Source organism: Sylvia atricapilla, chromosome 11 (assembly GCF_009819655.1).
Source record: "Sylvia atricapilla isolate bSylAtr1 chromosome 11, bSylAtr1.pri, whole genome shotgun sequence".
Taxonomy (NCBI): Eukaryota; Metazoa; Chordata; class Aves; order Passeriformes; family Sylviidae; genus Sylvia; species Sylvia atricapilla.
In genome coordinates this window covers 2908468-2936412 of record NC_089150.1, presented here as the reverse complement: position 1 = coordinate 2936412, position 27945 = coordinate 2908468, and the positions used below count along the sequence as shown (strand labels likewise).

The 27945-nt window shown below is 44.3% G+C and overlaps 1 long non-coding RNA gene across 1 annotated transcript in view; it reads left to right on the top strand.

Annotated features, from left to right (window-relative positions):
• Positions 1–27945, top strand: part of LOC136366154 (uncharacterized) — a 232092-nt gene that overhangs the window by 85762 nt on the left and 118385 nt on the right. Inside the window, exon 2 of the long non-coding RNA XR_010744473.1 lies at positions 12655–12751. This is a non-coding gene — a long non-coding RNA (uncharacterized lncRNA). The remainder of the gene's footprint in view (positions 1–12654; positions 12752–27945) is intronic.

Genomic DNA, 27945 nt, shown 5'->3' with positions numbered 1-27945 from the left:
AAAAGCTGAGGTGAAGACCTGTGATCTTGGCTGACTTTGTTGTGACTTTTTTTCCCCCTGTTTGTCCCTGTGTAACAAAGTCAGCGCTCAAAACTCAAGGTTGTTGTGTTTAGCTTTTTTTTTTTTTTTTTTTTTTTCCAAGCTACTCTGTTCTCTCTGTTTTATTCATTGATTTCTGTAAGTGCATTTGCATCCCCAGATGCTGATTAGTGATTGCCTCTGCACAATAAACAGATGAAGGTACTTGGTGATATTTGGTGCCTCGGGTTTCTCCTCCCAGCGTGTCCAGGCACCCTGAGTGAAGCTCACAGTGTGAGATGGCTGTGGTGATGTTCTTTTCTGGGGTTTCAGCACTCCCTAGCAGATGTTCCCTTCTTCCCTCATTGCACCTGGATGTATAAAAATCAAAAAAAAATGCAGATGGAGACCAGTTTATCATTAAAAGCAGTGTTTATTGTTACAGCTTAACTAGCTGGTGGTTTTCAGTGTGATTTCCAAATGCAGATCTCGTTCCATGGAAGAAGGACAAAATATTGTTCTTTCTTCATTAGGGCTTCTCTTCATATTTTCTTTTGACCCTTGCTAGCCCTCTCTTTTCTCCATTTACAGAGAAAATGACCAGCTTTGGGTGGCCTTCTCCTTTTGTTTTTCTTTTTGATAGGGTTAAACCAGAGGTGTAGTGAGGATGTGATTCAGGTTAAGGGAGGGGGAAGAGGAGGTTGGGGAGGACAAGGACCATCCTGCTTGGATCCATCCCCATCTTTGCTGGTGGCCTGTGGCACAGCAGAATTGAGATGTCTGGGTGCTGAGCCAGTGGTGGAGCCTGGGCAGGGCTGTGAGAGTGCAGCTTCTGAGGGGATTTTTCACCAGCTGGTTTCCAGGCTGGCTGTGAGAGCTGGGCTGAGCTTGCCTGGGGGCAGCCAAGCTCCAGACAGGTGACCTCAGCCAGCCACTGTCCCTGTGCCAAAAAACACGGAGCTTCCAGTGTCCCTGCTGGATCCTGGCCGTGTGTGCAGGCAGGGAGGTGTGGAGAGGTGATCTCCATCCTCAGTGCAGCACCAAGGGGTGCATTGCTCTGGGGGTGCTCCTGGTCCCCAGCCTGGCCCTGTGTCACTGTCCCCTGCCTGGTGATGCTGCTGCTGCACTCCTCCTCCTCATCACCATCCTCAAAGGCAGCCCCTGGGCTGTTCATTCCTGTCTCTGAGAGAGCTTTAAAGGTGGGATGAACCCCCGTGAAGGGGCTCTGATGGATGAGGAGTTCCTGTGCCCTCCTGGAGAATACAAAGTGTGACTACAAACAAGCCAAGCAGAGAGAGCACAAGGCTGCAGTCCCAAAGAGCTCTAAGCATTCCAGAGAGCCAAAGCCCTCTGACCTCTCAGCACAGCTTAGTTAGATGAGTTTTTAGTACTTTCAGAAATCTCATTTCAAGCTCCTCCGTTTTTTTGGGAGGCCCATGGGATGACTCTGCAAGGTTTAAGTCACTACTCAGAACAGGCTGGAATGAATGGGAAAGGCAGAAATCCACTCAGAGGAGTAGGAAAAAGGAAAAAAAGAAAAAAAAAAAAAAAAAAAAAAGGCAGAATTGGGCCCATCCACCTTTCAGTGTGCGTCTGCTTTGGTGACTTTTGGAGTGTGACACAAGCAATTCCCTGTCAGCCTTCCCCCGCTGGCTGACACAGAAGAGGTGGCTTTGAATGCTGCCTGCTGTGCTTGTGTGGCACTTGAAAGGAGAGAGGGCTGCCTCGAAGGAGTGTGTTCTCACAGTTTAAAGGATGTTTGAAAAATGCAGAGCTCTGTCCTGTCACGTGCTGCTCCGGCATTAAACCCGATGGAAACCTGGAACAATGTCTCAGGAAAAAAAAAAATAAATTCCCAACGCCAGTGTGCATCAAATAGAGTTAGTCCTGATGAAAGGTTGCTCTGCTGATAGGGAAAGTAAAATTAGTATTGTGAGGCAGTTTTTCTTCTGTCAGAAAACACCTCAATAATCCTTTCAGCTAAAGGAGTGATTAACTCAGTGGCGGTGTTTTCTTTTTTAACCCATGCTCACAGAATGCACCATTATTTTTTGCAGTTTACTGAAATCAGAGAATGGTTAATTGGAGATTGTCTGTAGGTTTGGAAGCACCCACGTGTTTCTGCCAGGGTTGATCTCGTAGGTGTGTCTGTCCATCACTAAAATCCTTCCCTCTGGGGCAGTTTCTGGTGGTTGAGCCAGGTCTCTGTGTACATTGCATCCACGGTTGTTTGTCTAATTTTGTTGATTTTACTTCTTTATAAATGAAATACCCCAAACCACAATCTGTGTGCTGAGTTCAGTGAACTTACTACCTGAAAATTCAGGTTATTGCTCAAGTGCTTGACTGAATTAGGGCCCAGTGCTTTATTTTTCACAGGTTATTCTTTCATATCACCCCACTGATGACTTTGCTCCAGTAAAATTTCATTGAGAGGGTAGATTTTAGAGGATTTCTGTAGTAAGCCAGAGGAAATCCTGTCTGATTTTTTAAAATTATTATTATTACTCAGTTTTATGGGAATAAACCGTATTCAGTGCTTGCTTTGAGTTCTGCCAAGGCATTGGTCAAAACTGCAGCAATATTGGTCATTAATATTGAATAATATTGCATAATATTGGTCATCTACATTCCTTTGGGATAAATATTCCTTTTGTTGCATCTGGGCAGAAGAAGATGGCACAGAGCTGAACTACTGCTACTACTACTAGTGGCAGATTCTATTCAAGATATTTTTGGGATAAACTGTGGTGACTTCCAGGCTGGATATTGCCCTGGTGAAGTCATGGCGCCACGGAAATGGATGCTCAAACTCCCAGTGACCTCAGCAGAGTCAGGTTTTTGTCCCAGGAGGGATGAAAATCTAATTTACAGCCTAACCGGTTTGAGGAGGAGGCGTAATGGCTGGGGTCCTTGACTGATACAAATGAGGATGGTTCAGCTGAGGGTGACTGAGTTCCCCTGACTTGAACCATGTGAGATTTTGGAGACTCCAGGTGGATCCAGGTGGGCTCTGGAGAGTTGGGAGCTCTGTGGCTCTGCCCTCCTCCCAAGTGCCATATCCCTGTCTGGTGTTTTGACTGGGAACAAATAACCAGGGACCAGCAGTGAATAATTCCTGTTTTCTGAGGCACACAAGTGACAAGTGTGGTGTGCAGGGTGTGGAGGAGCAGTGATTAAAGGGCTGTCCCAGCAGTACAGAGCTCAGCCATACCTGCTCCATTAAACTGACACTGAAATCCACGGTAATTGCTCAGGGTTTACCACCTGCATGACAAATGCACCTTTCTGTTATTGCCTGCGTGAGGCTGGGCTTAGGCTTTCACCTAAATCTGGGATTTTTATGATCTCTGCTGAGCCTGTGGAATTGCAGCCTCCCTGCTGTCCCTGTGTGTGCTCAGCCCAGGGTTCTGCTCGCCCTGATTTTTGGCTAATTCCTGCCCAGACAGTGCCTGCCTGCTGGGAGAGGCTCAGCTTGCCTTTTCAGCTTCGCTTTTATATCGCAGGGAATTGCTGAAAATTGACCTGTTTGAGGTGTTTTACAGAACAAAGCTTTATTAAAGGTGAAGTGCAGTCAGTGTGGTGGCACCAGAAGGTAATCACAGAGTGACAGAGTGGCTTGGGGTGGAAGGGACATTAAATATCATCTCATCTCTCCCTCTGCCATGGGCAGGAACACCTCCTACTGTTCTCCAAGCCCTGTCCAGCGTGGCCTGGGACACTGCCAGGGATCCAGGGGCAGCCACAGCTTCTCTGGGCACCCTGTGCCAGGGTCTCCTCAGCCTCACAGAGAGGATTTCTTCCCAATATCCTTCCCAGAGAGGAATTTCTTCCCAATATCCCATCCAAAGCTGCTGTTTCAGTTTGAATCCTTTCCCCCTTGTTCTGTCACTACATGCCCTTGTAAGTAGCCCCTCTCTGTCTTTTTTGTAATAGTCATTTGGTGATGCAGCTTCCCCCTAAAGAAAAGGAAATTTCTCCCATTTCCTTCCCCGTGAGGGGGATGCTGCCTTTTGGAGCATTGTACCTCATTATCCTGCCAGAGCAGCACATTTTCCCTGTCAGCCATTCTCCCTGTCAGACATCCCTGTGCAGTGAAACCTCACAGAATTCCAGCTGCATAGCAAGAGAAAAAAAAATTCATCTTCGGTGTATTAAATTATGCCTCAGCGTTCATTAAAAAAAAACCCCAAAAAACACAACAGAACAACCCACCATGAAAACCACAACAGGCAACAAACCTGGAGGGTTATTCACAGTCTTATCATGTGTACCACAAGAAAAAAAATTGGAATAATCTTTGCATTCAGCAGATAAGCAGTGTTCTCCCTACAAACCTCTTCCACTGTGATCCTCCAAAATGTATGCTGAGCTTGTCCGTGCACAAAGCTCCCTGAAATGGGTGGTTAGACCAAATTTTTTATCCCTGGCTAGGATATAGTCAGGAATGTTGTGTATTTTCCCTGCTAATTACATAATGCAGTGGCGGAAAGGAATAATGTATGCAAAGTTTGGATGCTCAGGCAATGACAATCCATTTAACCATTTATAGCTTTATGTATTTTATAATCCCTGAACCCAAAACGTCCCCGGAGAGGGAACGTGCCCTTAAAAATTTGAGGCCTCTTAAATCAAGTGAATTTAAATCCGCCGATTTGCATATTTCCCCCCTTTCTTTGTTCTGCCTGAATGAGATATTACTCCAGTAATTGAACTGTAATTCCAGCGCAGGTAAATGATGTCAGACAGGCGAGATTGCGGGCGCCGCCTGAGCCGCTAATCCGGCGATTTGCCGCACACCTTGGAGAGGAGAGCTGCCCACTCCACTTAGCCTCAGCCAGCCCGGGGCTGCTGCTGGAAAGTTTAATCAATCTCGGATGCTAAACGTGCTCCTGGAGCAGGGGCTCCATGGGATGTGGTCGTGGGAGGGAATTCCCAGGAAAGAAACTTCTCACTGAGCTGGTATCAGGCGGAATTCCAGAGGGGTTTGGGTTGGAAGGGATTCTTAGAGGTTATCTTGTTGCAGCCAAGCCAAGTCCAAGCTGTCCTTGGAGAGTTCCAGGGATCCAGGGGCAGCCACAGGGATCTCCGGGCACCCTGTGCCAGGGCCTGCCCACCCTCACAGGGAACAATTCCTGATATCTCTCCTAAATTTCCTCTCTTGCAGTTTGAACCCATTACTCCTTGTCTTATCACACCAAAACATATAGATGAGTCAAAGCTGAATTCTCCTAAAAATAAAATTTTACGGCTGAAACAGAGCAGTGAAGCTTCTGAAAGGATTTTCATGAGCAGGCTCTGGGGGGTGGCTTTTTGGTGCAAGTTGTTCTCAGCCCATGGATTTGGCATCCCTGTACCTGTGGACAGGAGTGGTGTGTGTGGGAGAGGTGAAAAAATCTCGATTATGATCTCTGGGAAAGGTTGGGTGATGCATCACACAAGGATGGCAAAGTGCTTTTGGCTCCGTTCTCCTGTTGTAATGACTTTTTCCCCTCGTCACTAAATGTTAATCTGTGCAAAGCCCAGCACACTGTGTGTCTTCTGCAGGAACACAGGAGAAGCTCATGTCCACAGGGGGAAAGCAGAGGAGGTCCTAGATGATTGTCTGGAGAGCTTGGCACCACTCCCAGGAAAATAATGGAAACGTTGATAGAGGGCTGAATTAAAATGGAATTAAAGAACAGAGAGAATTTAGGCCTCTCTGGAAAGGGAGGAGTTACAGGTTTGGTAAATGAGGGTAACTGAGGTTTGTGTCAGAGTTTCCTGGTGGTATGCTCTGAAATCTCAGTTAAAACCAAACAGTCCCACCAAAGCTGGTGTGTGGGATCAGCAGCAATCTTGTTTCATAAAATTATAGAATGGTTTGGGTTGGAAGGGACTTTAAATCCCATCCAGTGCCACTCCTGCCATGGGCAGGGACACTTCCCACTGTCCCAGGATGCTCCAAGCCCAATCTCCAACCTGGCCTTGGGCACTTCAGGGATCCAAGGGCAGCCACAGCAGGCTGGAGGACAAATAGGATCCTTTCACACAGGGATTTTATCTGAATCCATGAGAGTGCTGCAAAGCCGGGGTCAGTTTTGGTGTCAACAGCTGAAAGAAAGGGTTTACAAACCTGGAGAGTCAAGGAAATAACCACAATATTGATTTGAAGAGTAGAGGAAATTCCCCGCAGTGAGAGATTTAGAGCTCAATCTGCTTAGCTCATCAAAAAGAGGATTGAGAGGGGACTTGATTACAGGGACAAGTATTTTCATGGGGAAAGCATATCCAGCTTTTTAATCAAGTAGAGAAAAGAAAAATAGCTGCAAGCTGGAGCCAGACAATTTTAAATTAGACATTAAACACAATTTCTTTTTTTTTTTTTTTTTATCTGTGATTAACCACTGAAATGAGCTGTGATGTGTTCAGATGGAGACTGGATACCTCGTGTGACACAAGCAAACACGAGTTGCTGGATATGATTTGCAGGGGATAGGAAAAACCACAACAGAATGTGCTGTCCAGAGAGGTGCTAAGGCCTTAAAATCGGTGAGTGTTGAAAGGGCAGTCAAGGGAAAAGAAAGAAAAAGGAGGAATTTACATGGGGAGCACAAAAAGGAGGAACAGAAGCACCGAAAGGACAAAGGAAGGAGTTCCAGAGCTTCTGTTTGAGAGTATTGGAGCATATGTGTGAGCAAAGTGAGCCTTGGCATTGGGAGCACCTTGGGTGTTGGCAGAGCTGGAGTCATCTGTTTCCCAGTCAAAACAGCAATTTTGGATTCTGGGCTTCGTTAATGATGATAAAGAAGCCTCCTCTTTGTGGTCTGGGCTTTTGGCAGTGTGGTGGTGCTGGAGGAGAGGCTGAGGCTGCCAAGGGATCCCACCAGGAGAGTTGTGCCACCTTCTCCTGGAGCCAAGGGCACGTCCTGTGTTCCTGGGCATTGACACCCCACTGCAGCACAGAATTGTCACTCTGGGCTCTCACCTCTCACCAGTATTACATATACCAGCATTAAAAGAAATTACTGACTTCATATTTCTACCATTGAACCAAATTTTCAGGAATTCCTGCAGGGAAATCTTTGTGGTCTCAGGATTTTTGATGAGTTCTCTCTCTGTGTTTGTCCTCTTGAAGTTGTTTCACCAGAGCAGTGATTGAGACTCCTTTTTTCCAAGAAACATAATCTATTACAACTGCTTACAGTGCCTAATAATGACATAGTTATTTATTTAAACCTAATATTGTGGGTTTTCTGTGGGGTGGTGCAGTAGTTCAGTCATGACCATGCTCCAGGTGACTTTGTTGCTGTTTGGTTTTTCTTTTTCCTGTGGATCTTCAGCTATAACAAAAGTGAAACAGATGCCTTAAAGACTGTCAGTAACTTTGCTATCGTGGGAGCTCTTTACCCATGATTGGAGATCATTTTTCCAGCAACATTTCCAAAACTCTCTGCCATACCTCCAGAGCAGAGGATACTCTGTCATGGTTTTGTGGAGGGAAATCACATAATGCTCTTTTTTTACAACTCCATCCCAAAGGTGTTGCCTTTGTTTAGGAACTTTCCCTGCGTTGTTTTTGGACTGGGAGAGAGCTGCTATTTCAGGGTCTTTTCAGTGGAAATAAGAACATGTTTTCTCTGGACTATTTAACAAAGCCATAAACTCTTTGTGATCAATTAGAGCTCCAGTTACCTCAGCTCTGTTTCTGCCTTGGGTGGCCATGGACATTTTGCACTTGTAGCAAACCAGAGTGTAGAATTAGGCTGGTTATGTCCATATTCCTCCTTGGAACTAGGAAAGCTGATAAATAGAAATAAACTGATTTATTTGGATAAAAAAACAAAAAACAAAGAAACAAAAACAAAAACAAAAAAACAAGCAAAACCAAAACAAAACAAACAAAAACAAAAACAAAAAAAAAACACCAAAAAAAAAAAAAAACAACCCCAAAAAAACCCAAACAAAACAAAACAAAAAACCCAAAAAACCCCCCAAAAAACCCCCAAAAAACCAAACCAACCAACCAAAAAAAAAACCACACTACAAAGCAAAGCTGAGCGGGCAGGAATTATTCCAAAATCCTGTTGGAATATATCGACCTTGATGACAATTTCCATTCTCAGTGGACATCCCAATAATTGTCTCTGCCTAAGGATGCCCTGGAAGCTGCTCTCAAATCAGAGCAGCCCTTCAGCATTTAACTCCTGACATTGTGACATCCATTAGGAATGCAGAGAGGTAGGAATTACCCTATTCAATCTGATTAAAGATCCAATTAACTTGGAATCCTCTCTCTGTTAGTAACTCATATCACATGACTCAACACCCTGAGAAAAGCCCCAAACCTTCCTCCCTCTCTCCTTGAATTCTCATCACAATTAAGGAGCAAATTGCCCCTTTAAAATTAGTTTAGTTTAGTTTAGTTTCCCTTCTTCCCAAGCGTTTCCAGCTTGGCTTCCATGCTGAAACATGAGATCAATAGTCCTTAAAAATTCTTCTCCTGCCTTGGGAAAGCATTAATATTATTATTATTAGCACTTTAAATACCTGTTCATTCCCCTAATCATCCTGCCCTTTGTATCAATAACTTCTCTTTGTGTCAGACAGGTCGCAAAGTAAATGCTGGTGTTTTTCTTTCTTGTTTTAAAGGTGCTGTGTCTTAATTCCAGTGTGCTCATTGGAGTGGCTGCTTGACCTTGGTTCACCTGTTTTCATAAATACTTGTGTCTGTCATGTCCATTCCTTGAAGCACTTCATCTGTACATGAAATCCTGAGGATTCTTCTCATTCCTTTCTTAAAGAGACTTCTAATATTTTCCTTCTTTTTGTTCCTCATTTAGCCCTTTTTACCTCTCAGATTTTCGAATGCACTTCTGCTTGGTGTCAAGGACAAAAAAAAAGCAGCGCATATAAATTGCCAATAATTGTTATTAATTGTAATTTTAGTCCTTTCTAAGGAGCTCTGTACAGAATCCTCATCTCAGTTGCATCTTGAGCACCTTGGGCTGCTGAGCAGATGCTTCCTATTGAAGTGATTTTTATTCATCTCTGTGGAAAGCAAACAATCCAATTGAAATCCTCCTCTCCTGCAGCCTCCTGAAGGCCAGGGGCTATTTGGTGAATTTAACTTCAGTTACATCAAATGAAACAAATCCATTGTGACCCTTGAGGAAAGCCTCATGTTTTAGATCATAGGTCGCTTCTAAATATAGGGATGGGAAATTAATGTCTCCCTGGATGGATGATCCTGTAACTGTCTCCTGCAAGGGTTTTCACAATTTCCTTTGAGCTGAGTGGCCTGGTCATTTCTGAAGAGGCTGAAATTTGAGTGGACAAAACATTTAAAAAAGATATATTTGTGTTTATATATGTGTGTGTGAGTGTGTGTGTTTGCATAGTAAGTTGAATTACTATATTTGTATGATTTTGCATAGAATTGTTTAACCATCGTGGCAGTTCATGGAAAATAAAATCCTTTGGGGTATCTATGAAGATATATATCTATATATATCTTTATTTTTGTTTCACAACCATTTTGTGCAACAGGCAGTACCTTTAGCCTCGGGCTTTTGAATCTAATAGTACATTTATTTTCCCTGAAAATAATCAGAGTACAGCAACCTCTGATGTGCCTGAAAGGGAAACAAACACAAGTGAAGCAGCTAAATACGGAGCAGGTGAAATGTTTCGATTTGTTCCTGAGCTGTGAACTTTGAAATTTGATATTACACACCTATAATGTGTTTTCATGAGTGTCCCCCACACACTTCTACCTTCTATTCATAAATAAAGATAATCAGTTTTTTTCCTTGTGTGGGCACATAAGAGATGCTGGAGAGCTCATACACTGATGTTTATTTCGTCCTAATTATTAATAATTGCCTGAGAGGTGGTTCAGGTTCCTTCTATTGTGGGATATTGTTTTTATTTGGGTGCTCCTCTCTGAGGAACAACTTCATCCTGGCTTTGGCACTGGCAGATGTTGTGACTCAGAGCAGACAAGAAGATTCAGATTTATATTTTCTTCTTCTTCTTCTTCTTTTTTTTTTTTTTTTTTTTTTTTTTTTTTTTTTTTTTTTTTCATAAGTGACTTGCCCCCCAGGCACGTTTTGACAGGGAAGATATAATTCCAAATTAAATGTGAATGTGGAGGCTTTCCAAAGCTCCAAATTGCAGAGATTTCTCAGCATGGCTTAAGGAGAAATAAAATTCTCCATTCTGGTGGGTTTCTGCGATGGGAGGGGGCAGCTCTGGTACCAAACCATGAGTTTATTGCCTTGGTACAAATTTGGGCACCAGAGAGGCTCTGTCCATCGCTGAGCTGCTTTCACTTCACTCTTTTAACAACCTTTTCCCTTCTGAAACCTCAGGAAGGCCAACGGGGCACAGCTGGATTTTCCCTTTCCCTTTTCCCTTTCACCTCCAGATGGTGACTGATGGTTTAACATCTTATTTATCAGCTGAGTCTGTAGCAACAGTGAGCACAAGTGTTTTTAAGAGGAAGAATTCAGTGTCCATCAGGCATTCCAGAGGCCCAGGAAGGGCTTTTTGTCCCTGCCATGGTGTTTACTCTCATTTTGGATGGGGAGAGGTGCAATGAGGAGAGGATGTCCCTCTTCACTCTGGTGGGGTTTTTTCAGCTGTTTCAGGACATTGGTGTCTGTGATTTGTATGGCTTTTGAAAGAAAAAAAAAACCAAAAAAAAAAACCACCAGCCCTTAACACTCCAGATCTAAAACATGGGAAAGGATGTCCCCAAGTTTAAGAGCAGAACTTTCTCCCTGATAAAAAAGCACAGAGGAGCTTCCGTGTTCCTTGCCCGAATCTCCAGATTAGTGTGCCAGCCCTGAGGAGGTGTGTGGGTTCTCTTTGTGTGGGTTCTGCCTGACTGGGGGCACGGCATCTCCTCACAGTCTGCCTTTCATTTCCCCACCTTGACTCCCTTTTTCACCCTTTGTCCCAGCATTTGGCCCATGTTTCATCCATCTCTTGCTCTGCTGCTCCCTCTCCAGCTCCTCCTGTCCCCACCACTGCTGGACATCAGGGCAGGGGGCAGTTCTGCAGCCCTTGGAACGTTCCCAAGCAGGATGTTTTGGGGTCAGCGAGGTTTGATGCTGATCAAGGACTGTTTTCTGTTAATTCCTGCACCTCTTGGAAGTGGAGGGGTTGCAGGAATATGTGTGCAGGCAGGATCTGTCCCTCTGCACCAACATCTCTCCCTCTGGAGCCCCTTTTGTGGGACGTGGCCATGAATTTCCTTAGTGCCCCCACCTTCAGGAGGTTTCTCCTTCAGGATCCAGCCTGGGGAAGGAGCAGAGAGCCAACTCGGAGAGCTTTAACCCACAAGAAGAGAGATGTCCTCGGGGAGGAGGGGGATTAAAGAGCCCAAATTCTCCAGGAGATTGTCACTTGGCTAATGATGATCGTAGCCCATGGCAGTGGGGGATGATAGGGCTGATACTTAGCAGGGGTTGTGAACCAATTAGTCTGCTCAACAAAATACTTGGTCCGTTGGGTGCAAATGTTAGGAATATTTATAGGGCTGGCTCCGCTGTCAGCTAATCAAAACTGCAGGAAAAAAAGCCACTTAAGAGCCTGTCCCAGGCTCTACAGAGGCCCTGAGATTACACAGCTGACAGATAAACAAATGTTTGCCCGTGTAAATATTAGGACTCAAAGACTGTATTTGAACTCTTTCTCAGTTTGCTGGTGGTGTAAAATCAATTAGGGGTGATTAAAACACGCCGGATTGCCGCTTCCCTGTGGAGAGCTCTGATGGTGGCTGTCCATGGGCAGTCTCCTCTGGCTGCTCCCAGCTTGGCTTTTTATTTTGGGGTGTCCCATGGTCCAGGTGGGGACGTCACATCACCTGGCCCAGGTGAAATGGCAGCAGCACAATGAGAATTGAGCGTTTACTGACGTGGTTTGGTTCAATAACTGTCTGATGCTTCACCCCTGAGTGTTCCTACCAGCTCCTTAAGAAGATTTGATTAAAATGCATTTTTCTGTACTTCTGTATCAGCTGATTTCCTCTTGCTGGTCCTTTGCTGGTCCTTAGCTGATTTTCCAAACCATGACACTCTTGGAAATAAACGCTGGTGGCACAGTTGGTGCTGTCCAGCACCTTCTGCTACTGAAAGGCTTTGCAGAAAGTCTAATAGTAGAGTTGGAGAGAAAATAATTCATCTTAATTTACAGGCTGGCTAAAATGTTTCCAAGGGTTTCTCTAGTGGCTTGCTTGTTTATTTGCACTTCATTTCCAATTTTTTTTTCTCTGATCTCAGGCCTCAGTTGTAGAAACAATTCTATAAAACAGACAAGAGTAAGAAAAATCCACAGTCTTCCCTGGAAAAGCTGTTTGAAAGCTGAGAGTATTGATTGCTTAGGTTGAAGGCATGAATGTGGTTTTGTACGTGTCTTTACAGAGAATTTGCAAACAGAAGAGCAGCTTCTCACCCTGTTACTCAGCTCCTCACCAAAATATTCTGCCTTGCTGTTTTCCAGCTGTTATTTTACAGCAAGTGATCATTTTGAAATACAACCAGTTTGGGGTTGGAGCTCAAGGTGGTTTTCTCCAGTTTATTTGAAAACTGACATGTTAAACTGGGGCATTTATTGCACTTGGCAAGATCTACACTAGGTCTTTACTTTAAGAAAAAGCAAATTAAAAAAAAAAAAAAAAAAAAAAAAAAAAAAAAAAAAAAAAAAAAAAAAAAAAAAAAAAAAAAAAAAAAAAAAAAAAAAAAGCCAGGTTGCAGATTGTTCTGGCGAGCACAATGTGATTTTATTCTTTTATTATTATTATGTTTTTTTACACCTCTCCTGTGAGTAAAAGCTTTCTTTATGCTGCCAGCAATTCTGGCTGTAAATGGCTTTAAGTGCAGTGGGTTTTAACATACAGATGCTCTTCCTGACATCTCCTATATGTTGAAAATGACATAATGTCTTTTTTTGAGCCTGAAAAGCACCATTCTCATTGGTCCTGGTAATTGTGTTAACAGTGCTCTTTATTTGTGCATTTCTTTGGGGGATTTTTTTTTTCTTTCTTTTTGTTCATGTGTGTATCAGAGATGCAACACACTGGCAGTTAAATGGGGTAAAAATGATCTTTTGGAGAGGACAGTCCAAATCCATGGAGACTCTCCAGGGATCTCATTAAAGCATTCTTTCCTAATCCAGTGTACTGCAATATCAGCTCTCTGAATCCCCACAGTGTGGCTTCCTGATAGGTTAGTTTACACAGAATTAATTGTCTAATTTTGCAAACAACCAGCACAGTGCACATTGATTTTTATTTATTTATTTAGCTGTCTATTTTTAATCTGCTGTGTTGCTCTGGTTTGGACTTCGAGGTAGTTTTTACAACCCATCTCTGCTTACACCAGCTTGCCATCGGCCCATATCACATAGGGGTCATTATTTATTTTTATCATTCTTCTTTTTGTCCTTCCAATCTATAAGAATTGCTGGTAAATTTAAGCAATAATAATTTTCTGCATTAAGAAAAAAAACCCCAAACACACAAAAAAAAATCCCAAAACAAAAACCCCCACAAAAACAAACAAAAAAAACCCCCAAACCAAAACAAACCAAAAAAGAACCAAAAACCCCGAACAAACCACCAAGTATAAGGAGGTTTCAGAAAAGCAAATTCAGGTTGTTTAAGGCTTCAGTGGTTTAGATGCTCCAGAGACCACTCCTGAGTGAGAAGCCTGGATTTTCCTTGTCCTCAGTGGTCACCTGGCTGCTTTGGTGGCACTGGAATGGCCCAGGGGAAATGAGCCTTGCCCAGAACAAAGGACCAGCAAGAGGAAATCAGTTGATACAGAAGCACAGAAAAATGCATTTCAATAAGATCTCATGGACTGGGCTGTGAATTTGGCTTGAACAGGTATTTTAATATATTTGGAGGATCTGTTTTAAGGTAAAGTTCTTGAAATGTAACTTGCACGCAGAGAATTTTTGCATTAGAACCAGAGGATTGTTCAGGTTGACAAAGACCTTTAAGATCATCAAGTTCAACTTACTACCTGAGGGTTTTAAACACATGAGAAAGATGGATTTACTCACAATATCCCCCAGCTTGCTTTGGCCAGGGTGGCTGCTGAAAACCCCAAACAAAGCGGTAAAACTATCCTCAAAACCTTTTTTGATTCAGAAAATGTGTTAATCAACACTAGGATTTGTCTTCTGTCATTTACATACACAAAATATTTTCCAGTGGAAACTACAACTTCTTGTGTAAGAAATGAGCATTTTTGGACAATGTTCATGTTCTCTATGTTCCCTCCTTTGCCAGCGTGTCTGGGATGGTGAAATCAGGCAAAGTTTGCTTTGTCATCTCATTTATTTAGCTTTTAGCTCTTGCTTCTATTCAAGAAATTCAGGAGCAGCGCACAGTGGGAATTTGTGTTGCCACAGCTGGCCCAAACTCCTTTTGCAGCAGGGATTGTGTCTCCCTGTCGCACACTGGATCTGAAAATTGAGAAAAAGTCAGTGGGATTTCTCCATCACCCGCAAGGAGCTGCAACGCTGGGTTTGAGCAGACTTGGGGCTGTTCCCTGTTAGGAGGGAATGTGGCACGACCCTGTCTGGCCCTGTGACAGGGCTGTGACAGCGAGCAGAGCCCCCAAGAGCCGTGTCCCATCCCGGCCCCACCGACAGCGTGCACCTTCTCCTCCTGTCAGTCGTTATCTCAGGCTGTTGACATCACACACCAAATAACACTTAAGGCAGGTCTCTTCCCATTCAAAGATGAACTCCCATCACAGCTGAAATCTCGGGGGCCTTTGTCAGTGACTTCAATGGGGCTCAGCTCTCACCTTGTGGCTCCGTGGGAGGAGAGAATAAATGAACTGCTGCGGAAATCGCGGCTGCCACGCGGCGGGAAAGGATAATTAACAGTCAGTCAGTCATGGAGCTGCCGTGGTGGTTGTTGCCTGATGAATAATAGAACTGAGTACAAGTGAAACGTTGCCTTCCAAGTGGGTAAAGCGATTTTAGCAGATTAACATGAGTGTAGGCAGCCAGGAAATATGGCGTGAAAACCAAGTGTGAGAGGAGCTCTAGACAGAAGACATCAACTTTTCCGTCTGTCTGCCGTCCAAACCACCCTGTGGATTTTCCTGTAAATACTGCACCAGGATGAGCTGGTTAGGGATCAGGAAGACAAAGTCTTGTGCAACTCAGATTTGCCTCTTTTTTATTTTTTTGTGGAAGTAGGTTGATGTTCTTAGAGGAGCGTGAGGGAGATTTCAATGAACACTCTTCTCCCTTTTTACTTCTTGTCAGAAATACCTTTGGAACTTGTCAGAGGAGCTCCTTTGTAAGGAGTTCAAGACCAGCTTGGATGGGGATTGGAGCAGCCTGGTCTAGTGGAAGGTGTCCTTGCCCATGGCAGAGGCTTGGAACGAGATGAACTTTAAGGTGCCTTCCAACCAAAACCGTTCTGTGATGGCACCAGGATGATGGACCGTGTTCTATTGGAAACCTTGGCTTGGAATCTCTGATTCCTAACAGAAAGCTGGTGAGACCAGCTGGTGCAGCCAACCTGTGGGACAAAGACAGGTGCTGCATCTGCAGCTCTGTTACCTCTGAGCAAAGCAAGCAACAATTAAAGCAGAAGAAAAGCAGCCTGGTGTAGTTTTAATCATTAGTCTCCGTTTGTCGTTGGTCTTAACGCTGCGTGAAGCTTTGTGAGAGCATAAAGGCAGCTCTGTAATGCCAAGCCTTTTAACCAGCCCTGTTTGTGCATTGTGATTGGCAAAGCCATTGACTTCATATTCTTTCATGTTCTTTCTGTTCCCTCCTGTTTTGATGTTATCCTGCAGTCATCTTAGCTGCGTATTAAACAAGAGACTACTTCAATATAAAATGATCAAAGGGCTGAGGGAACACAGGGCCATAAAGAATATATGGAGAGCTGGGGGAGAATGGTGAGTTGAATTTAAAGGCTTTTTTTCAAGCTGCTTAATTCCTGCTTAGATTTCTGGTGTCACCAATAGGCAACAGTCCCTTTCTTTAAATCTTTGACTAAGGATTGACTGGCAGAATCGCTGTTTTACATGGGGTTTAAAGAGTGAAAGGCCACCCTGAAGGTCAAACCCTGGGAGATTTCCTCTAAGAGCTCATTGATTCTCCTAGATTTTTTGACTTGGAGAGAGACCACTCCTTCCTAGATGTGCAGCTTGTATACAAGTGCCTCAGTATGTGCCAGCACAGAAGGCAGGAGCCAAAGTGTAAGGGCAGGAAAAAAAAATTAAGAGAGAAAGATGCTGTGGGGCAGACAGACAATGATCTCAGTCTTGTATCATTCAAACTGGTGACATTATTAGCTACTGGTCCATGAAAAAAAAAGGGCAGTATTATTTTATCTGTCTCAGAAATGGATTATGTTAACAATGAAATTGGGCAGGATAAAGATTTATGGCCCCATCCTCAGCTTGAGTAAACAGGCAGAGGACCTGAGTGCGTGGGGATGGAAAAGCTGGGATGTAAAGGCTGGGGATCTGGTTTTCTTCACATACAGACACAAATTCAAGGGTGCTGTGACTGCACAGGCAAGTAACTGTCTCTTTTTTTTATACCCAAAAATTCAGATGAGCGTGTTTTGCCTCTCTAACCTCATTAAAGTGTTGGCTTTGTGAGTTGCCCAGTGCTGTGGTAGTGATTAGCAAAAGCCTACCCCATAAGCAAACTCTGTATTTCTGCTATTACCTACTCCTGTGATATTTCAATCTGATTCATTAGAGAAATTAGCATTTTTATGGACTAATTAGGGGAAAATATTGCTCCTACCCTTCCTGATATACAGAGATTTTTCACACAACAAAGCCACATATAACTGAAACATGATTCCACCCCCCAAAAAAAAAGGAAGAAAAGCAAAATGATTATTCTAATTAACACAGAATATTGGGCAGATTTGAACTTAAAACCAGGAAATAAGAGAAGGTTAGATTGTTGCACTACTGGCAGTTTGTCCAGCCTTTTTGAATTCAAAATTTCAGCTCTCTTTCAGCTATTTTGGTTCTTGAGGCATAAAAATATTTTAAAAGCTGTCAGTCAGTCACTGAGCTTTTTGTGACAGTTGCAAAACGCACAGTAATGAGAATGAATAGTAATGAGTGCATTATTCAGCAGCTATAAATACCAATTGATTTCCACTGCAAGTTTATATATTTCAGTCTACGTGCATTTTTAGCCTTATTTTTTTCCTTCTCTTTAAAACCAGGCTCAGGTTTTTATTAGACTGTAGCTAACAATCATTCAAAGATGTCTTGGTTTCCCTAATGAGCCACTTGCTTTTGAAGTTTAATTCTAAATCTGCCTGCGTGTCGCTTGCTCCTACTCACGTTTTCTGTTTGCCAGGAGGGTAAAAATGAGTGTCTGGGACTAAACATCTGAGGTGGGCTCTGTGCAGGGGAAGTGGTTATTTTTTTTTTTTTTTCTTTTCTGAGAGGGTGGAATAGCATTTTTTTAATCAGTTCAGACGTTTCCTGTTTTGATGGTTATGTTTTGATAATGATCTTGCTTTGCAGAGGCTCAGAGCAGCGAACCCCTCATTCTGGGCTTGTGTGGAGAAGGCAAAAATCTCCATCTTGCACAGGGGGGAGAAGTTCAATTAGGCCTTCTGGTGCCAGGGGAGGCTGATCAGGCTTTAATTGGCTCCAGCTCACTGGCTTTTAGGCCATGCTGTTCCTCACCTTCAGTTGGATACTCCTCAAATATGTATGGAATTTTGTATTGTGTTTGAAAGTGTGGCACAAAGGCAGAATAATTATTCAAAATGGTGCTTTGCAGTGAAAGCACAAGTGAGGGAGAAACCATTGACACTGTGGAGGAATATAAGTAGGAAGAGACTTTTGGAGGTCCTCCTGTTGAATTTTGGCGTGACTTTGAACTTAAATCACGTTGCTCAGGGCTTTTGTTGGGTTGGAAACAGGAATTGGGCTTCTCTCTCCATGCTGGACAAACCCAGTTCTCCCCAGCTCTCCTCCTAAGTCATGTGCTGCATCTCCCTCATCATCCTGCTCCGTTCTGCTGAATTTCTGCCTGTTTGTCAGCGTTTTGTAACAGGGCAGCCCAGACTGGACACTGTGTTCCAGATGCAGCCTCACAAGTGCCGGGTGAGGAGTAAGAATCGCTGTCCCCGACCTGCTGGCTCTGCTCCTGCAAACAGAGCCCAGCACCAGGGTGGCATTTGTCACCATCACTGCCAAGGCCTGTTCAGCTCCCAGGCTGTGTTCCCTGGAGCTGCTTTCTGCACTTCCATTTGTTTGTTTTGTTGGAATGATGGAAGGTTTCTGTCCGAGCCTTCCCCGTCACCCCTGAATGGCCTCCCCACTCTGCAGTTCTGGTGTCACCTGGAAACCTGCTGCTCTCATCCTCCAAGCTGTTAATGAAGATATCAAGAGGTTAAACAGATTGTAGTGAGGGAGATTTGCTCCATAACCTTTGGGACTGAGGTGAGAGTCACCAAGCAGTTGGAGGTGGGTGTTTCCTTCTTGCCCATCTAGAGGATGGATATGGCAGTTGCCTTCTCCAGTTGCCAGAAGGATCCACCAGCTGCCCCAGCATTTCAAGGACACAAAGAGCAGCCTCAGGGTGATGTCAGTGGCTCTCCTGCACACTCACAGATCTAATCAAACTCCCAGCTTGATTAGGTGGATCCTGACAAAGGCTCCTTCTGTTGAATATCAAACTTCCCTACCTCACACAAGGACATCAGGACATGGAGCTGGGCAGCCTGAGGTGTGGCCAGTGAAGACTGAGGCAAAACCTTCACTCATCCCCTCCTTTGTCAGTAAGTTTGGTGACATATTCACGAGTGACTCACATTTCTGTGGTTGTTTCCTGCAGCTGTAGCTGTGAGTGAATCTTTCTGACCAGCCACAGCATCCCTTGCCACCTTCAGCTCCACCTGGGATTGGATTTGCCTTTCCTCATTGTTTCCCTGCAGTTGGGGCCAGGCTTCTGTAGTTCTCCTGGACAGTCCCCACTTGCACCTTCTGTTCAGTTTCTCTCTGTGTTGGAGCTGGGTCAGGGGCTCCATGTCCAGCCAAGTCAGCCCTTCTGCCACGTCTGCTCCACTTCCCACTCATGGGGGCGGGTTGTTCTTGTTCTCTGAGGAGCTTTTCCATGAAGATCACAGAGCCTTTCCTGTGCCCTTCTCCTCCAGTGCAGTCAGCCATGGCCTTGCAGCTCCTCCCTCCCTGAGCAAGCCAGACTGCTCCCCTGAATTTCAGTATTGTCAGGAAATATTGTCAGACTGCTCCCCTGAATTTCAGTGTTGTCAGGAAATCTCAGTGGCTGGTGCATCACCTGTTGCCAGATTTTGTGAAGGTTTATCCACTCAAGCTTTATCCCATTCCATTTCTTAACTGGGTGTTGAGGAGAAAACCCCCCAGCAGTGTTCTCCTTGATGGCCTCTCACTCTGACCTCCAAGAATTAACTCCCAACAAACCTGTTTCGCAGCATAAAATCCCTAAGAAATAATTCTGTCTCATTAATTCCTTCTGAGGAAAATTCTGTTGTCTTGGTATTGTTTTAATCTCCTTTTGATCCTACAGAATTCCTTTTCCAGCAGAAACATGTATTTTTTTTTCTGATAGAAAACAAAAAAATGAAATCCTATTGGACTCAAAATACTTGGAGTAAATTAAATTTACTTAATTTAAAATAAATCAAAGCATCCTCTTGATGACCTTTCCTGCTGAGGGATTGTTGCTGTGAAGTCTTTGTGCACGTCTGTGGGCACACTTCAAGCCTCCAGTGCCAGTGTAAAGCATTCCTTGAACTGAGGACATTTTTCAGTTGCACTTTCCTCCTTGTGCTTTCAGCAGTTCAGAAGTTGGGATGCTCAAATTGCCCATCTTGACCTCAGCTGTCTCCTGTGTTCATAAAATGCCCAGTGCTGCTACTTAGGCCATTAGCTGGGACTCGGAAGTTTTATTTCTGGCTCTGCAATTATCCCACTGCTGCAATTTCCTTATCTGGATTGGGGATAAACAACAAAGCTCTCCTTCTTTGCAGAAGGCTCGGAGATTTGATGATGACAAATGCTAAATAAGGGTTCAATGTTGTTGTGGGAACAAATATCACTTTGTTTGCACGGCTTGAGCATTTTAACAAGCAAGCAGAGAGCCGATGACCAAATCAAGATAAGAATTGAACAAATGAGGGATAATGAGCAACTTCAGACTACAGACTTCATTTTTTCCTTCTGCTTGAAAGTCATTCACTCTTATGTCTGTCTGTAGAGGACTTTTTATTCTGTAAATCATTTGCCAGTTGGGTGTAGAAATCTTTCAGTTCAAATGTTTCGTGATTTGCTTATCATTTTAGATGCCAAATAAGTTACTTATTAGTTTGTATGATCATTAGCAATCTCAGCATAGAATCACATATTATAAGGTTATATTTCCAATTTTAATATTGGACAATTTTCAAGTGCATTTAAAGGGCATTTCCTGGAGGTGAAAAAAGGGAAAATTACAGTTTAACAGTGAACTATCTTTATAAGAGGAGAAAAATCGTCCTTCATTAAAACTGTGCTCTAAATCTGTTACGAAAAGGGCAGGAGAAAACTGATCATTTAAAAATATTTTCAAGCTTCTTTGCCTGTTATTTGCACTCAGTGCCATGGGTTAGGTCCCTCTGATCTTTCAGGGTTCACGCTGATGACAGCTTGCATGGGATTGACTTTGGGTTGTAGAGTGGGAAAAAACCCCCATCCTCAGTTCAATTTGCATAAAATATTTAACCAGGAACCATAAGAAGGAAGTTTTTTGTCAGGTGGGGTTAAATAAATTTTACTTCAAAAACCTACACTGATTTATTTGAATTGAACACTCTTTACCTTCAAACTAAGAGAAGGTTTAGATGGGATATTGGGAAAGAATCCTTCCCTGGGAGGGTGGGGAGTGGCTGGGATGAAATTCCCAGAGAAGCTGCCCCTGGATCCCTGGCAGTGCCCAAGGCCAGGCTGGACATTGGGGTTGGAGCAGCCTGGGACAGTGGGAGGTGTCCCTGCCATGGCAGGGGTGGGATTGGATGGGCTTTAATGTCCCTTCCACCCCAAATCTTTTGGAGATTCTGTTTCTCTGTGCTGAGAGTTGCTCCAGAGTGCCTGAGAATGACCACGAGTTTGGGTGTGAATAGCTGAAAAATCAATTTTTTTGAAGATTTTATATCTTCAAAAATACAGAGCGAAGTTTCCTGGCTGCTTTCATTCCTGAAACCCCGATATTGTGAGAAGATTCCATGGGTCTCCTGGAGAATGGTGGGTATTTCTGAGCTGGTGTGCAAACACTCAGGACATGCTGCTGCCTTCCCACTCAGAGAAACCCTTTTATCAGCCCATCTGCTTGCACATCCTCTGTGCTGAGGAGCTCAGAGTGGGGCTGCAAGGCAAGTGTGAGCATGAGGAGGTTGTTAAACCCAGTGCCAGTGCTGCCTGTACCTCGGGGGACATTAAATCCAGAATGATTCTGACTAACAGGCAGGTAAAGCGTGCCAAATTTTCCCCCAAAGGGCTCGCAGGCTGTCGGTTTTGCTCGCTGACTTTTATGGGCTATCAGGATATATTGACCCAGCGAGGGAATATTGACAGAGGTGATTCTGCTCCAGTCCCAGCTTCCCTTAAGGGGCAATAAGAGCACCTGGTGTGCACTGTAAATTTTAACTCAACTCGTGTGTGGCGTGGCACGGGGTTTAACTGCTGATGGTGTGAACATGGAGACCTGGGTGAGTCTGCACAGACCTTGACATTTTCTTTAAGGAAGAAATGGCTCTGCTGTCCCTGGGTAATGACAAGGCTCAGGGAGAGAGTCTGCAGCAGTGAGGGTGCTGGAGCCAAGGTGATTTTCTCCTGGTGACTATTCTAGCAGCTTTTAATGCCCTACATCCATATTATTAAGTTCACCACCTGAATTATGAACTGGCAAAGAGCTATAACATTTCTTATGCCTGAGTAATGGAGGACCCAAATCTGGCCCAATAGACTTGATTTACAAAAGCATGTTCACGGCTGCCTTCTTTTACTGGTGCAGTAAATCACAGGAATTGTCAGCCAGCATCATGTGATGGGCCCAGACAGCTGTGATTAGTATTGCAAGGCTCTCTTCATATTCTGATAGCACTTCCAGTAATAAATAAACATTTGAGCAACTTGTAGCACTGTGCTTGGTGTAATTATGAGCCTTCTTATTCTATATGTGCCACAGAGTAGAAACTTTTTTTTTTTTTTTCCTGGTGGGAAGAGTTGAAATATGGGCAAAGTGTGTCTACTAAACTAGACTTCTTTGTTTTATTCCTGTAAAATCAATATATCCTACTACTGCTAAAAAGAAAATAATCATAATATTAAAGGAACAGAAAAATGCTTGTGCTGACTCTTCTCAGCACACTGCGCCTTTGCTGGGTTGTGTTGAAAATGCACATGGGTAAAATTACATGGAGAATGTTTGTTTCTTTATTAAAGAGTTTCTTTTCTCTCTTGCTGTTCTTTCCCTCAACCCATATTAATTTTATGAACTTGGTGTTAGTCAGAAGACATCACTGTAAATACTCCCCTTAGCACATTTGCATCGATGTGGGATCCATAAGCTGTGAGGACCTTGACCTTTTGCTGGGGAAGTTTATCCATTTCATCCTGTGCTATTTTCCAAGCTGGTTAAAGCATCTTTTTATTGCTTGACAGAACCTCCTCCTTGAGAACCCCTCAGCTGTTACCCTGCACACGTGCAGCTCGTGCCTCACTGGTGGTTCTGGAGCTGATGGGGACAGTGTCCACCCCAGGGTGCTGGGATTTAGCTCCTTTCATCCCATTTCCACCCACACAGCCCTGAAACAGGATCAGCCTTGGTGGTGTGCACTGAGAGCAGCGTCAGGGCAGGTTTGGTGTGCAGAGCACAGTGCTGTGGGAGCAGCAGGAGCAGTGCCAGGGCTCCATCCTGGCCAGCACTCCCCTCCTTTGATGCCATTCTTCTTTCTCAAGCCCTCCGGGACAAATCTGTGAATTACCTCCCTCTGTTTTGCAGGGAATCTGCAGCAGGCACGATTCAAGCGCCATTTAAATATTTATTTGTCATTTAACAGAGCTTCATCTGAGCCTGACTGGCAGGTTTTGACTCCTGTCATTTGTGTGTCTGTTCGGGAGCAATGCACATGGATGGAACGTGAAGGTCACATTGCAGCAGGGACTGCTCATCCCTCTTTGTTTGCTCCTCCTGTGCCATCAGGAGGTGCAGGAGCCTGGGAAGCTGCTGGTGCCATCTGTGGCATGGCCAGAGGCAGAGGGTGGTGCCAGCCCCGCTCCTGGTTCTGCTCAGACACCCAGCAGCCCTGTTGCAGTGTGTGTTTCCAGATTAGGAAAAGGTGTTTTGGTTTTACCCCCGACTTTTATAGAAAAGCACCAGAACTTTCTGTGTTTCTCTCACTGTGGCTGGCCCAGAGCCAGCACAGGGGCACTGGTTGGGCTGTGGAAATGTTTCCCAAAACCTGTGGCTGTTTCTATGGGGCAGCAAGCCAAATTATCCTTCCTTAACAGTTGTATACTTAAGAGGGAGCTCAGAGGTGCTTTTTGGGGTGTCTTAGCAGGTGTAAGGGCTGAATCCAAGCACGGCTTTTATTTTGTTTCTGTATCATTTGTGATTTTCTCATTTATTATTAAAACCTTCGCTTTACAAAACACACCCAAGGAGGCAAATATTATTAAGCCACTCTGGGAGGTTGCAGGTCAGTCCTCAGACTTGATGCAACTTCATGGGGCTCCTTACAGGCTGGCCTGGTGGAAGATTTTATCACCTCGGCTGGATAGGGGGATGAGGGATGTGTGGCAGCATCTCTGTGTCCTGTCCCCTTGCTGTGCCACACAGCTCAGTGCCAGGCAGAGGCAGGAGACAGCTGAGTGCATGGAAATGTGAACAGCATCCCCTCACCTGTCAGCTCCCTCTGCCCTTTGGGGACACTGAAAGACAGAGTGAAAAGACAGAGTGACTGTTCTCGTGGCACAGCAGAGCAATAAAATGCCTTTGCACCCTAGACACTCTGCCCATACCCAGGGAGGAAAAGATCTGAGTTTAATGCCTTGGCTTTAAAAATCCCAACAGATTCACCTCACTGGGGCACCTGACTTTGATTCAGGCCACGAGATTTCTAGGACAGTCCTAAATCCCAGGTAGGAAAGGTGCCGGTTTTTCCCTTGTAATACTCAAGGCATGAAAAAACAACAACAGGCTGAGTTTTCAGTGTAAACTGGAGACAGACTGGAGACAGACTGGAGACAAACTGGAGACAGGTTTTCTCATAAAGACAGACCTGCTTTCAGTTATTCCTCTGTGAAATCAGCCCCCTGGTTGGTTTTTAAAACTGAAGAAACTTGCCAGAGAGCTCCCAGCTAAGGAGGCCAGAGCTGGCTGTGCCTGGTTATTCCAGAGGAGGAGGGATGGTCCTTCCCTTCCCTTCCCTTCCCTTCCCTTCCCTTCCCTTCCCTTCCCTTCCCTTCCCTTCCCTTCCCTTCCCTTCCCTTCCCTTCCCTTCCCTTCCCTTCCCTTCCCTTCCCTTCCCTTCCCTTCCCTTCCCTTCCCTTCCCTTCCCTTCCCTTCCCTTCCCTTCCCTTCCCTTCCCTTCCCTTCCCTTCCCTTCCCTTCCCTTCCCTTCCCTTCCCTTCCCTTCCCTTCCCTTCCCTTCCCTTCCCTTCCCTTCCCTTCCCTTCCCTTCCCTTCCCTTCCCTTCCCTTCCCTTCCCCCCAGTGCTATAAATCAACTGATTGATACTTGTAGAAATCTTGTATTTTTTCCCCCCAAGTTTTCCTACACCTTTCACTGGAAATGCTTTTGATAGAAACCCTTTCTATCAATCTGACAGCTTTTTTTTTTTTTTTGCCTGTCCTCTTGTCCATCCCATCCCCTAATAACTTCAGCCCCTCAGACCTTCTCTCCAGGAAATGCCATTAAGATTTTCTTTTAGCAAAAATGAGCAGCCCTTCAGAAATCCTTTATCAGGCCTGTTTTTTTCCTGTTGTGGTTTGCCTTTTGCTTTTTTTTTTTTTTCTTCCCCTCCATGGATAGCTGTAATTTAAGGCTTACGAGATCGATAAGTCCAAGATGCACGGCATAAATGGGAGAAGCAGACAAACAACTGGTAAAGATAGGAGACAGCTGATGAAAATGAATTCAGCTATAAAGCATTTGAGTTACTGTCCTCTGCCGTGATTTCTGAGAGAGATTAAAAAATAGGAGGAGGGAGAGATACAAATCATTCCTCTCTCCTCCCTCAGAATCTCAGGCTGAAATAGTGTTGGATTTCTTCTTTTTCTTCCCATGCCTCTAATACCTCTAAATAAACAGGATTTTTTTTTTTTTTTTTTTTGAGGAGAGCTTTTAATCAATTGCAGAATAATTGGCTTAATCGAGAACCGAGGGAAGTGCAATGGCAGGAAGTCTGGAGCTGATGTAATAACAGCATCTTGTCCTGAGCTCCCTGCACCCAGCCCTGTGACAAAGTGAAATCCTGAAAATGGCCCCTGTTCTGCTCTGCTTCGTGGCACAAGGAGGATTTTTCCACTCTGCTTTGCAGCGCTGCTGATCCTGCGTGGGGCTTGGGCTTTGCTCTGTTTTCCAGCCCAGGCATGTCCTGCAAACCCTACAGCAGGCTGGCACAGCTCGGTTGGGCAGTGCCCAGCTGGCACAGGCTGGGGCTTGGGTGATTTGCATTTGGCATTACAAATTGCAGTCACATTGCCTTGGGGAGGTGGAGGCTCTCTGAAAGGCCGAGTGTGGTGCCAGCAGGAGAGCAAACATTGCTGGGCTAAAGCCTCAATAGGAGTCAAGAAGGATTAAGGTGCAGCTGAGAGTAGAATTGGGGTTTCTAAATCACCACAGAGCTGTAGAAAACGTTTTCTGTTCACACCAAAACCATAATTTATCCACACAGGGCTCAAACTGTAAAATAGATGTGCTGGTGAGTTGTGTTTCAGTGAAACTGCGAACTTCTATTGATGGGGACATTCTTACAAATGTTCCCAGTGTGCCCATGGCCACAGAAACTCCCTGAAAGGCTAAAGATGTGTGTGGCAATAAGCACTGACATTTTCTGTGTTTGCATCTGCGTGTGCTGAAGTTGTCTCTGTTTGCCCCAAAAGATCTGGGGGCGCTTTGCAATATGAATTTGAAACGCTCTGGGAAAGGAGGTCCAGGTGCACCTGGGCACCTTGGAAAGAGGGATCAGCCCTGTCCAGGGGGAAATAAATCTGTCTGCACCTGGTGAGATGAGAGCAGATAAAGAGATTATCCAGGAGTGACAAGAAAGAAAATAGGTTAGCTGAATTCCTCTTGATCACTTCTTCTCCCTCAAGACGTCTCTCTGAATATCTTGTCATTCATACGGAGAGGCTGGGAAGAAAAACACTTTTAAAGGTGACCCACAGAGGTAAAACCACACCCAAACGGTGCCTGTGTGCTGCTTCTGCTCCTGGCTGACACTGGAATTGGTCTGGTGTTTACACTGTGTGGGTTGTAACATTTGGGAGAGCAGGAAAAGTGGGATTAGAGCTCCAAAGCCTTTCTCCATGCTTTCGCTGCTCCCAGCACACAGTGGAACATCCTGTGACCCAGCTGAAGGTGGGAATATCGAGGTGAATGGCAGAGTTCTGTCCTGTTTTTGTAGAAAAGATACAGAAATGCAGTTCTTGCTCCATGTGTTTAAAACAGGTGGAATATATGAAAAAAATAAAAAAAACCCAAAACAAACAGTTGAGGGATCTGTTTCCTCTTGGATGCGCTTTTCTTCCACGAGCCTTTTTTATTTCTTTTCCTTTAAAGGAAAGTAACTATTGAAAAATCACTTTGAAACGTGTTTCATGTTAGGAGAGCAATAATGTAGGTGGTGATTGATAAGATTTATTGTTTCTGGGCTCGTGTTATCTTGTGATTGTGAGGAAAGCTGAATCTTATCTGTTTGGTGCTGTATAAACACTTAACAGACTTCAGAGAGCTTGTAATGTAAGCACACAAGAAAGGCAAAGCAAGAGAAGGGAAATGTGCAGAGAAGTGCCTCGTTCCAAGGCCACAAACCAGATTTAGAATAAAAATCAGATCTTCTCGCTTCAGCCCATTTTTTTTTTTTTTTTCTATTCCATGGGGTATGTTGCTTCTGTTATTCAAAAATGGAAAAACCTCTCCTTTTCCAGGGAAACGAAGGGCAAGGAGAATGAGATCAGACAGAAACTCAGCAGACAGGGGAAATAAAGAAAAAATAATAAAACAAAGGACTTGTACTGATAAAGGTGCTGGTTTTAGATAAATACAACATTTGACATGCCATTACTCAATTCACAATTCTGTCTTTATTTCTAGATGCACTAAAGTGGGGAGAAGGATTCAGATGTAAAAACTCCAACCCGACCATGCACTGAAGAGGGAGCAGCCACATGCACTGGTCAGAAATGAGTATTTTTTTTCTCCTTAATTAAATATTTGTGTTTTGGATGTGGGTTTTATTTGCCTCTCCTTCTGAATCATCACGGTTAAAGTCGTTGTAACCGTTTTGGACCCGTTTGATGCCGCTTCTGTCTGGAAAAAGCTCTTTATAAAAGCACAAACAGGTGTGTGGGGATCTGTTGGTGCACGTAGGTATGCTCTGGAATGATTCCCTGTGATTTTAATTCCCTGGAGGATGTCAACACGCTCTCAGAGCCTGACAGCTCCGAGGTCAGATGGAGCTTGTTTGTCTTCTCTTTTTTGCAACTCAAGCAAACGTTCATTTGTTATTGTGTGCGTGGAGCTGAGCCCTAAGCCAGGCTTTATCCTGTTGTAGCAACTAATTGGTGAGGAAATTCTGATTTTACATTTAAAGAAAACAAACAAACAAAAAAACCCCTCGGTTCTGGAGAGAAAGGTGCTGTGACCATTCCACCCTGATTATTTCAAGGTCAGTGTCCC